Source organism: Nesoenas mayeri (assembly GCF_963082525.1).
Source record: "Nesoenas mayeri genome assembly, chromosome: 14".
Lineage (NCBI taxonomy): Eukaryota > Metazoa > Chordata > Aves > Columbiformes > Columbidae > Nesoenas > Nesoenas mayeri.
Window position 1 is genome coordinate 17,643,625 of NC_137556.1, and position 12,454 is coordinate 17,656,078.

A 12,454-nucleotide genomic window follows, 5' to 3' on the forward strand; every position below is an offset into this window, starting at 1 on the left:
TAGTGACCTTGTGTGGCTTAAACCAGCATACTAGAAAATCAATATTGCTAGCATATAAATTAATTTTCCATTAGCTTTTGGTATGGGGATGCTGTATTCTCTACTCTCAAGAGGTCTTTCTCCCCGCTGTGGCCTTTATTTCTCACTAGACAATCCAGTGATATCTGCATTTGCAGATTGGGTTGTGTAAATACATATGCAAGTATTTACATAAATATGTATAAAAATCTGGCACCTGATTGTGTTACTGTACAGAATACTGCAACATCTACTGTCAGAGGTAATACTACTTAGGTAAAGCCCATTATGCAAATATATCTGATTTCTCAAGGCGATGCTATTATGGTGACATTATGCACCTACTTCTGGAATAGGTAGTGTTCAGGTGCCGTTGGCTGGCTGAGAGAACCAATGATGGGAATGCTTCAGCATGAAGTACCGCAGAATTGCATCTACCACACATTGTGAAGAGTGTATCTATCTGACACTGCACTGTGGAGCCCCTTTCATACTCCAGGATTGCCTCTGTACAACCTCTCTGACACATATTTTAACATCAAAAGATGACAGAGGTGTAGTGATGTAAACATCTCTGAGAAGCCACATAGCTTGGCAAATATTAAAAATGTTTCCTTGCCAGTGATGCCCACAGCTATGCAAGTGTTGTCTAAATAAAGACAGCAAGTAATTCATCTACATTTAAGAGCCGATGTCTGGAGCGTATTACAAAACAGATATCTTGAAAGCCAGATTTCAAAACCAGAACCCCGAAAAAAAGATTAAGAGGTATTAAGCTGGTCTTCATAGCAAATAGAGCAGCCACAAATCTGTTGTCACACACTCCAACCACTTAACTCACTTGTCCCAAAATATAAGCACCACTGATGGGGGGGGAATGGGACATGTCATGAAGAGATAACCCCATGTATCCTGTCAGGTGGGAAATGTTATGCTACAGCCATACCATTGCAATAAGGCACGTTGCGGGGGGTTGTGTTAGGTGGAGGGAGAAAGCCCATGTTAACCAACATGCCATTCCAGGAGAAGCAATATCTACATTTCCTACCAAATGAGAGACCCTGCAGGGCTGCCCCATGGACTTAGGAGAGTGTTGCATCAGTGCTGGGGCATTACAACTGATTGCAGGCTTCAGCACTGCGATGGGATGACATTAGATCTGGCCCTGGCAGCTCTGTTCCAGCTCCTCTGGTGATATTTTATGGAAGGTTCAAGTGTCTTGGCATCCTTGAGCAGCACTGAGAATCAGAAAGTCCTTGGCCATTAATTACAAGAATGGCGCCACAGAAGAAGCCTGACAGGACATAATAATTATTACAGCACATCAATCATAGCCACCCTAGACTTTTAATCCTGCAATAGTATTCCTGTTAGATAAATCCTTCAGCTTTTCTAGGACTCAAATTCCACCGAGTGCAGCCTCAGTGGGAAAAATGTGTGTAATTCTGAGGAAAACTAGACTGAAAAGGTCTATAGATGTAATCCTATCTCCTAACTAAACCCGCATTGTATCATAGCCCTCCTCTAGGAAGACATGAATCACACTCTACCCTGAAGAACTTCCTTTCATCGGTGTTTGAAGAACCTTACCTGTGAAACAGTGCGCTAAGCAATTACAAGTCAGATCAATTCTGTATGCTAGGGTTTATGGCTTTTCAGACATTGCCACCCCCACCACCAGATTATGTGCACTGTCAAAGCCATTACTGACTGCTCTCTACCTTCCTCTTCATCACCTGGGGTGCAAACAACCTTAGGCTCAGTGAGGACTCCAGACATCATGTCCGTGGGCTCAGGCCTGGCTTAGAGCAGCTAGGCCAACCTGGCCCTGCCCAGATACTGTAAACCCCAGCTGTGGGCAGCTTCAGTTGGCACCAGGGCTGTGTGGTGACAGCTTGGAGGGGCTTATCTTTGCTGAATTTGCTCTCACTCCCCTACCTCTCAGTATGGAAATTACCTGGGGTGCAGGCTTTACCACATGGTAGGTAAAGAACAAGCCTGACACCATGAAATTCTGCTTGTCTTCTTAGATGCCTAAAAGGGCATACAACGCTTAGGTACTGACATTTAAGAAAGTGATAGACAAAGGTCCTTATGGGTGTTTACCCAATAAAGAGGAGCTGCCTAACCCTCAGTATGTGTAAATTGTGTTAGATCAGCTACCTGTAGACTCAGAGAGTTCTTTGTAGGACTGAGCTTAAGCTGCCACCAAACATCACAAAATCTACCTTGGTCTTCCCAAAGCTACATGTAACAATCTCTTATTAATCTACTTCAGTGAAGTTGCAATACAAGTGCAATCCTGAAGATAAGCTGCATCTTACCCTGCAGGGTGACTGCACTGAGAACTGACAGACGTAAGTACCTTCCTCTGTTCTCAGGGAGTAAATGGCACAAAAAGGAGAAACCAGATTTATTTTACCCTCATGCTCCACACCCACAAAGGGAGGTCTCAGTTGCCCACATAGTCAGGTTCTGTCCAGCAGTACAAGGAGACATTTATTAGCCAGAAAGTAGTGGGAGTGTTATGTGGGTGAATTTTTCCACAACATTAGAAGACAACAAGAGATTCAAAGTGTGACAGGTCAACCCAGGGCACTAAATGCACTTATATTGAGTCAGAGGGAGGGGCTATTCCCCCTCTGGATCTTGCTAATGGCCCCCTGGGTCAAGCAAGCTTTCACAAATGGACAACCCGTATCATCTGCAAAGCTGTCAAATATGTTGTTTGGCTGATGGCAGGAACTGCTGACCTGTGAGTTATATTGTTCCAGTTGTTTGTACCTAAGAAAAAATTAAAATTCCTATCAAGTGTCTTTGCTTAGGCCTTATTGTCCTTCATCCTGTGAACCTGCCAAGCCCAGTTATGCGGCTGCTGCCCTTCATGAGTATGCACACAGGCAAAGCAACCTGGAAGTAATGGGATATTGCAGTGTTGTAATGCCAAAGCCATCAAAACCTGATCAATGTTGATGGTGCAGTTAGTTCTGCATTGATTGACTTACAAAGTGAAACCCCTACAGCAAGTGAGTTTTGTGGTGAAGCGCTCACTGCCCCTGTGCCCACCAGAATTGTGCAGCTTTATAAAATAATAAAGAGGTCACAAGGAAAATGTGGGTGTAAGCATGTGCAGTCCAAATGGTGCGCTGTGCAACGAATGCAAGACAGTTGCACACTCCATAGGGTACACTCTGGAAAAATTTTGTTATGCTGTCTTGTCCCTCCCCAACACAGCGATACATACTAAAACCTCTTAACCCCAGAGGCTCTTGTCCATGCTGCCTGACCTCAATCTGCAAGGTCACGTGTATGCTCCACCATATATATCTATATTGTTGACTGTAGGTACCAATGGGCTTTGGGCTGCTGGTACCTGCTCTGTGTAAAAGCACAGGGCTGGCTACAAAATCTATACATGATGTCAGTCAATGGTGGGACCATGATGGCAAATGAGACAGATGCCTTGATGCTCACCCAGCCCTATGGCAAAGAGTGATTTGCTTGAGCCCATCCTGAAAGCTCCCAAAGTCTCTTCATGTCTCTGCAGCTGGATGAGGTCAGGGCTGTCGTTCTTCTCCTAAGTCAGGTCAAACACAACTCCTATGTCCTCTTAAAAATGCATGGGGGAGATTACACCTTTCTGTATTTTCTCTTCACTGTCAAAACAAATCTAATAATTCGGTGGTGAAAATCATGCACTCGCTCCTCCTGCTCCCCTAGGCTCCTCCAAAAACTTGGTTTAAAATGCAGAACTGCATAGATTTGGCAAGACTGGATTTGTGCCTGTATCCAAACATACCTTCAAAATGAAGAGACTGTCTAAACACTTCATGTCTAAGCCTCTCATGTCGGCTTCTCTTCTGCTCTCCTACCCACCCCAAGCTCTGTTTCGCAAAACTGTTTAAAACATTTTGAAAGGCCCTGTACCTTCATTCCTGACAACTGATGGCTCACAGATTTTTAGCCATTTGTAAAGTTGAGTGGCCAAGGGCTGACACAGACCAAGGCGGCAAATATCCCCAAGCTCCATCGACCAGTGTCTCAGTCCTTCCCTGGCATGCGCGGGCAACACTTATACATCCAGGGACAATCCTAACTGACATATTGAGCATAAGCTCCCAACAGAATTGGTTTGCTGACTGGTCCAAACCCCTTTTCAACACGTGGCTGCTATGGGTATGATTCCTCTGGTCAGACACGTGACCTACATTCTTGATCATATAAGATAATGCCTTTGGCTGTGGTAAAGTGCGTGTGTCTCAGTTGCTCTCCACCTTCCAAACCAGTTCAGGTTAGTCTGTATAATAAATATAAGCGTCTAGTTTTCCTTTCTAATAGTATGAGCCATCTGCATGTTTTTCCTTAAAAAATTTTATATCTTTATCTACATTACTAATTTAGCAGCATTTGGTGAAAAAGAAATCTCCTGGAGATGCACAGAAGATCCCAGAGAAAGATTTACGCTTACTTTCTGCTTCTATCTGTTGTTAAGACATTTGGTAGCCAGTTTACAGCTTTATTACATATGATCACTGTTAGGTACAACTAAGGCACACGATCAGGCTTTTTGTTAGCACAGTTTTCTCTGTAAATCAAGCCAATGATACATTAAAAAACTGTATTGTATTTATTTGACAAGACACATTTTTCATAAAACTGTAGTTTTATTCCTTACTTTTTGCATACTGTACCGGTCTTTCCTTAATTTTTCCTGGAACAAATTTCAGGCTCTTTGGCCTATGATTTTCTAGCTCTTGCCTTTTGGCCTCTTTCACTGGTCTTTCTCCAGAGTTCCAAGAGGTGTTAAAATAACCAATCACTGAAGGGACCTAAGCCAATTCTTGTGTTGTTCTGGAATGAAGATGTTGTGCCAGGAGAGGTTTAGATTAGATATTAGGAAAAATTTCTTCTCCAAAAAGGTTGTCAGGCATTGGAACAGGCTGCCCAGGGCAGTGGTGGAGTCACCATCCCTGCAGGGGTTGGACAGATGCTGAGATGAAATTTTTAGGGACGTGGGTTAGTGCCAATGTTGGGTTAACAGTTGGACTCAATCTTAAGGGTCTATGCCAACCGAAATGTTTGTATGATTCTATATCTATCTCACCTGCCACCAGCTCCAGGTTCACTTACACATGCAAAAATGTAAATGCATGTAAACAAATGCTCACTTGTTGCACTTTGTAGGATTTTATCTGTTTCAATTGTCTTCTTCTCACAGCAGAGGTTTATTTTATACTTAACATATCAGAACAACCACTCCTGGTGAAGCTTTCAGGCCAATACTTTAATAAAATAACAATCATGAGTGAAAAATCCATGCATGCTAGAAACCCATCTGGAAATGTTCTCATTTCTTACTGTCATTTTTGGCAGATACTTATCTAGCAATTTCTCATCCCCTTCACGGCTCTGTAGAACAAAGCTCTTGCAGCTTCTCTGGGCTTGTTTCTTATCTCATAGTTTTATTGACAGTGGGGTGTACTGAAGCTAAGATTTTAATGAAATGTTTACTCAGGCCACAGTGAAGTATAATATTCAATATAATCCCTCTGCCAACTGAATTTTAGGGTAGGTGGGGAAATGTCACAAATCTGATTGTCAAGGTCATTTATGTACTACTGAAAACTGAGTCCTAAATCCTCCTTTCAAGTATCTCATTCCCCAGTCCCTGGTGTAAAAGACTAGAAATCTTGCAGTGGTTTCATTTTCAGCTGCTCACATGATCAGCACAGCTCTTCTGAACTCTTTGCTTTAATATGAAATTACATACATGACACACTTTTCCTTTTTTCTCAAGAGCCCTGATTGTCCTATTCTCAGAAAATAGTCTCATAGAAAGTGTCAAAACTTATTAGAGAAGAACCAGAGCTTTCAACACATGAAAATATGTGGGAGGGAGGTGCAGATAAAGGAGCTTTTCTGTGAATGTGAAGAGAAATTCAAGAGTTAAAGATATTGACTTTTGAACCATGAATGTTGCATTTCACCATTTTCAGCTCTTTGAGATGTGGCAGTTCATGTTTCTGTGGCTGACTGCTGACTTCAGACAACCCCTTCAAAATGTAGACACACTGTCAAGATTGTCTTCTGCATGACAAGGACAAGCATGAAATAATAGAAAGAAAACAAGAATTTGATCATACAGTGGGCAAATGGCACAAGGTCTTTCATCAGCCTCTAGTTTTTAACGGTAATGAAATATAACATGCCACGATAAAAGCTGGGGGCGAGTTTGCCTTCACTGACATGTTTTGAAAATAGCACATTATTACATACACTGCTTCCCTCAGTCAGTACAAGAAATTTTCTGCTACAGTCACATAAATGAGCTTCTCCCTCAAATACGTCCAGTAAGGTCACTGGGATCATGTCACTGCTTTTTTTTCCTGTTAATATAGGATCATCGTGACTCACCGTGAATATGGCTAAGAAAAGGCACACATAGACTTGAAGCATTAGCAGACATTATGTCTTTTCCACCAGAGCAACGTTAATAACAAAACATCTGTTCTTTGTATGTTTCTGCTGTGGGCAATGACCACACCAGATCCTACAAAGAAATGAGTGCATGGGCATATTGCTGGTAGAGAAATGGTCCAGAACTGGCAATTTTAGGGAGTTACCTGCTTAAGAAGTCCAGCACTGTTGGAAAGTATCTGGTAGTCCCACTAGGCACACATTGCCAGGGTCTGTTATGTGGGAGGTCCCATCCTGAACAAGTAAACATATTTTTTATGCACACTTAATTTTATATATATATATACACATACATATATAAAGTCCAAAACAGCTGATCTGGAAATCTAATACCATTGGGAGCAAAAGAATTGTTCAGCTTGGCTTATTGTTTTGATTTAGGTTAGAAATCTTGTATATTTTACTAACCTAGTTTCTTCATTTTGTGACTTTAAAATTCAATCCTCTAATGCTTTATCCAATATCCAATGCACTTTCACTCATGTAATTTTTTAAAAGATAATAAATTATTTTACAAAAGATTTTGGTGTTTAGCTGGTAGCTGAGCTTCTTTTAATGCACAGCTTAATATAATAATACATTTCAAACTAGAAAAGAAGGTTATTCCACATCAAAACCCTGAGGATAAAGAAAGTGGAAAAAATACTTTGAACAAAAATGAAAAAGAATCATTTGGTCACCCAAAAAAAAAAAAAAAAAAAAGAGAGAGAGAGAAGAAAACATCTACTGAAAAGTGTTTGGAGGTTCCACACCTTAATTACCTAATAGCTGAAATGTTATTATTTCTGTGTAGGATATCAGTATTACTGGCTATGAACATGAAGTACCTTTGTTAGGTTTTTGAATTGTGGGGAAAAGATGTTTCAGGCTTGTAAAGATCTACCTCTGACACTTAAAAACTGAAAATTAATGAACAGGTAAGACATCCTCTAATGAGGAAGACTGTCTTGGGTGACAGAATACCCATTTGTAGTTCCATTAATGGGAGGTTGGCCTTCAAACATCAATATCCTCCAAAATAGGCAAGGATGGCAAAGGTTTGCTCCCAGTGCTTTCACCTCTGTAATGTGAACTTGGGAAGTTTGGAATTCAGGAGCTTTTGCTTTATATCCCTGAAATCTGTGAGCCCTGTGGTCCCCACCAGGCCCTGGGACAATGTTGTCACCTCTGCACCCAAAGCCCTTTAACCCTCAGGGCCTTGCACTAGTGCAATGGAAATACCTGTGAGGTCTGAGATGTTGGAGTTGTGGTGAGACATTGATGGGTTAATTTGGTTTTAATTAATGGGTTAATCGTTTTCCACCTCCTGCTTTGTAGCTTTACTCTAACACAGAATCACAGAATGTCAGGGGTTGGAAGGGCCCTGGAAAGCTCATCCAGTGCAATCCCCCCATGGAGCAGGAACACCCAGATGAAGTTACACAGGAAGGTGTCCAGGCGGGTTGGAATGTCTGCAGAGAAGGAGACTCCACAACCTCCCTGGGCAGCCTGGGCCAGGCTCTGCCACCCTCACTGAGAAGAAGTTTCTTCTCAAATTTAAGTGGCACCTTTTGTGTTCCAGTTTGTACCCATTACCCCTTGTCCTGTCACTGGTTGTCACCGAGAAGAGCCTGGCTCCATCCTCCTGACACTCCCCCTTTCCATATTCATCCCCATGAATGAGTCACCCCTCAGTCTCCTCTTGTCCAGCTCCAGAGCCCCAGCTCCCTCAGCCTTTCCTCACATGGGAGATGCTCCATCCCCTTAATCATCTTCATTGCCCTACGCTGGTCTCTCTCCAGCAGTTCCCTGTCCTACTAGGGACCACAACACTCAGGAGATAATGGTCATTTAAACAACTAATAAACATCACCCAATGATGGGCAGCACGAATCCTAATGGGCAATTAGCACTGCAATGTCTGCACCTCATCAAAGCTTGCTCCAATTAACACTATTGGCCTGAACAGTGACCATGGGGGGACTGAGTGGGGCCTGATGAAACCAAATTGTTACAGTTGGAAACATACTTGGGGTTTCCTTGTTGCACTGGAATAGGTGCTCTTTCAGTTGCTAGGGGAGTTTTCCTTTTCTAGTCTTTCTGTCCTTTTTTTTAAATTCACTTTTGCCCAGCAATGCTCTTTCAGTTAAAGTTGATGTGTGCTGTCAGCTGTGGATCCTTTGAGCAAATCTGTGTGCATGGAAGCCTGCCTCCTTATTTGCTGTGCTACAAGGTTAAACTCTCCATTTATTCTTAAGCCTTGGGATGGAGTGGTTGCTGTAGTATTAAATATTAGGAAGGTGCTTGAATATTTTCCTTCCTCTTCCCTCCAAGTGACATGAATTTGTTTGCTCCTCTTGTAAAACACAAGTGCTTGTAATAATTTAAGTTCTGGAATCACTGTTTGGAAGAGAGAGAAGGAGGAAAACAAAGTTTATCCTTTGATATAATCAGCTCCCTAGGTAGCATTCTGGACTGACAGAGTCAGAGAAGGGCGTGATTTCAGGAAGGGTTTAGATTGAATCGGTCCCTAGAGCATCAGCCGCTCTCAGACTTTACCTTGTGATCTCAGTCCTAAACAGATGTGCACTCCATGCTGTGAGAGGATGAGCGTATCTCCACCTTTGTTCTTGCTTTTTGGCAAGTAGTGGCTATTGATTGTAACAAGGAAGAAGTATTTTTGTATTTGAAGTCTTTATTTTGTCCAGGGGGAAAAAAAGACAGAATTACAAAGACAAAGAAAGTGCTTCCACCTTAGCTCAAAGAAGCCCAGATTTAAAGAAATGAATAGCTTGATTTGGCTTATTCTCCTTAAGTCTGGTAGCAATATTGCAAAGAAAACACATCACATCAAAAAACACATGGACTGGGAGGAAAAATGCAAAGACAGTGGGATAAATAGCTGAGCGACACATGCTTTGAATTGACACCAATTGGCTAAAATGTGTCAGGTGAAGAAACATCTGGGTTGATTCAGCCTATAAAAGATACAGAATGATTTGTTCCTTTATGAAATAGAATAATGAAAGGGAGGGAATTAGAGAAACTTTGGGTTTAAGAGTAATAAAGCCACTGAGCTGTGGCTTTCACAGGTAAATGTTCTTCCAGAAACAAAAAAAAAAAAGAGGGGAGAATACTGGAATACTGTTTGTGTTAAATTTCAGACTGATTGATGCTTCAAAATCTGATAGTACTTCTGCCTTAAGACATTCGGTAGGTATGCTGAGCAGTTACAAAGTCTGGTGGTATTTCCTATAGTTATTAATAAAAATAATTATAGAAGTATGACTTTATGAAAGTCTGAATTTCTTTCCAACTGCAGGCATCTTAAAGTGTTATTCAAAGCTGCTTTTTTGTTTGTTCAGTACCACAAGCTTATCAAAGGCACTTGACCCATCTTGCCTCTACAGTCCACAAAGAACAGCTTTCCTGGAGGAAAACTCTTCTGGGTGCTTTCAGAAGTGAATTAACACTTGCAGAAGCTCATTCTTCTCTTTTGAAGGCTCAAAGTTGTTTGTTTGTTTATTTTCTTCCCCCTTTTGGCTGCCTATTGCAGCCCTGGAAGTAGGAGCTCAATAAGCAGGAGATAATTAAAATCAGCTTGTTTTGAACTCAAACATGAACACACTCAGATCACATAGATATCAAGTAGCATATAAACGTTTTTGTAACTGGTGTCTTCATAAAAGTAATATTGCTATTGCTTGAAACAGGTCTCAGGCTTTATACTAACTGTGCTAGGCTCTACTCCCTGCCTGTTAGATTTGTTAGCAGCTTGTTACAAGAACTTTATGTGTGAACTTGAGCTAGTGTCTTTAGCTATATACACAATTTAAACTTAGAATAGCAGTGAAGGCCTTGAAAATATGGGCACATGTTGAAACAGCCCCGAGAGCTGTGAGTCAGCAGTGAGTTGATTATTAGTGTTCGGGCACTGGTGATTAAAAAGGAACACCCTGGAGAGCTGGGAAAAGACTTTGCTGTAAGGTGAAGGGGGAACAGCAACACCAGCCGTTTAACAAAAGATTAGAGAAGAAAACAGAAAATAAATTGAAAAAAATCCAGCACAAAATAAGAGGACACAACATGTGTAGCATCCTGGGAAAGTGCACAAGTGAAAGTCTAAGAACTGTCCAGAAACTGAAACACTTATAAAAGGAGGAAAAAATGAATTTAGGGGGCATAAAGGATGTTCCCCTTCAATTCCAGTTTCCCCTTTCTCCAAACCGATCACCTTCACCTCATGGACTGAAAGCATCAGGGACAGGAGCACTTGGCCTTGACAACGTGGCACCCTCTCCAAGGTATTGTACACTTACAGCTAATTCAAAATAAGGTGGTTAAAATAACTTATTTGAATATGTGGTGATGGTTAGTAATAGTAAGAACCTACAAATATTAGCTATGTTTATTGTTAATATCAGGCAAGTGAAGTGGGGTTGATTTTATAGTTGAAAGCTGCCCTTGTTTATCTGTCTTCTAAATGCTCCTATCACAGCAAAGTCCACTTCCATGATAAGTACATTTGCAACACAGTAAGGGGTCTACTAATGAATTTTACTCTCAATAGTGAAAGAATCAGATATCTAATATTTAATGCTATATCTAGTATTTAAGTATTTCATGTTACATAGAAGAAATGGGAAATGTGTGGGCAACCTAGTGGGACTCATCTCACCTAATCTGAGAAGTGTGCAGCATAGATACCTGCATCTGATCTAATTTTTGAGTCTCCTTTCATATTCAGTGGAGGGGATTAAACTCTTTTGAATTTCTAGTCATTTGTACTATCTTTGAGTCAGATGAGGTGGCCCTTGAAAGGCCTATTTCTGTCTCTTTGTAAAGAGAACCCAGACAATGAGCTCCAAGGTGACACTCTGCGCCACGAACATTTCCATTTTGACAGGGGAATCTCGCCCTTTGGCTGTTGGAGATGTCTGCTCCTGGAAGCTCATCTAGCCAGAAGTTCCTCTTCTGTCTCTTTGCAGGCAAAGCTACTAAAATCTCATTTTAGACAGTGTAAGAAAGCCCAGCAAGATTACTCTGGTTTGCCACTCTTAAACTTCTCCAAGCAATCCAGTTTTTGGGGTCTCCCTCCTCCTTAAGCCTCACCCCCACCCCAGTTTGGATACCATCAGAGTATTGTTTGAGTGCAGGAGGAATGTAGGTTTCTATCTTGATGAAAAGGTTAAAAGGTGATTATTCTGGGGAGCAAGGTATAATGGCAATGTAATGTATATTGCTTAAAGGGAGAGAATGACTAATGGAATGAAACTCAGGCTCTTCTAGTGGTCACTAGCTCATAATATAGGACAAAGAGACAATACTGGAGAAGTGGCTGCAGGGTAATGATCTGCACTATAAGGGGAGGCAGGAAACTACAACATATTCAGGGAGCAATGAGAAAGCCAGGAACAAGGCAGTGTGACTCCAGAGTCTAAGACTGCTCTCATGATTGAAAAGCAATTGCTGACCAAACAAGCTGGAGCTCAAGAGATGCAGATGTGAAAAACTACAACGGAGAAGACCTGTAATAGGTCTGATCCCCAGCACAAGTCCTTGCACTACTCCTTCCCCAGGATGTTTTGGCTCTTGTGAGCCCAGTACCACTTAAACTCTACTAAGATGCTGTGACTAATGCTTTATGCCATGGGCAATGATGTGGGAAGCAGTGGAGAAAAGGAAAGCTGCAACAGGTCATGGATTAACAAAAATGCATTAAAAGGAAAAATATTTGCCACCAGTTTCTAGCCTGTTGAAAGAAGATAATACACATATGTAGGAGTGTACCTGTCATGCTGACTGCTTTTAGGAGCCTTGCTCAGAGCACATGTGGCTGCATTTGTTCTAAAATAGCTTCCAGACAAGGGAAGAAATAAATTTAAAGTGACAGCTGCTAGAATTCAAGGACTAGGAAAGACTCTAGGGATGTGTTCTTCTACAGACTGCAGACAGACTAAAGGCAGGGGGTAAACACAAG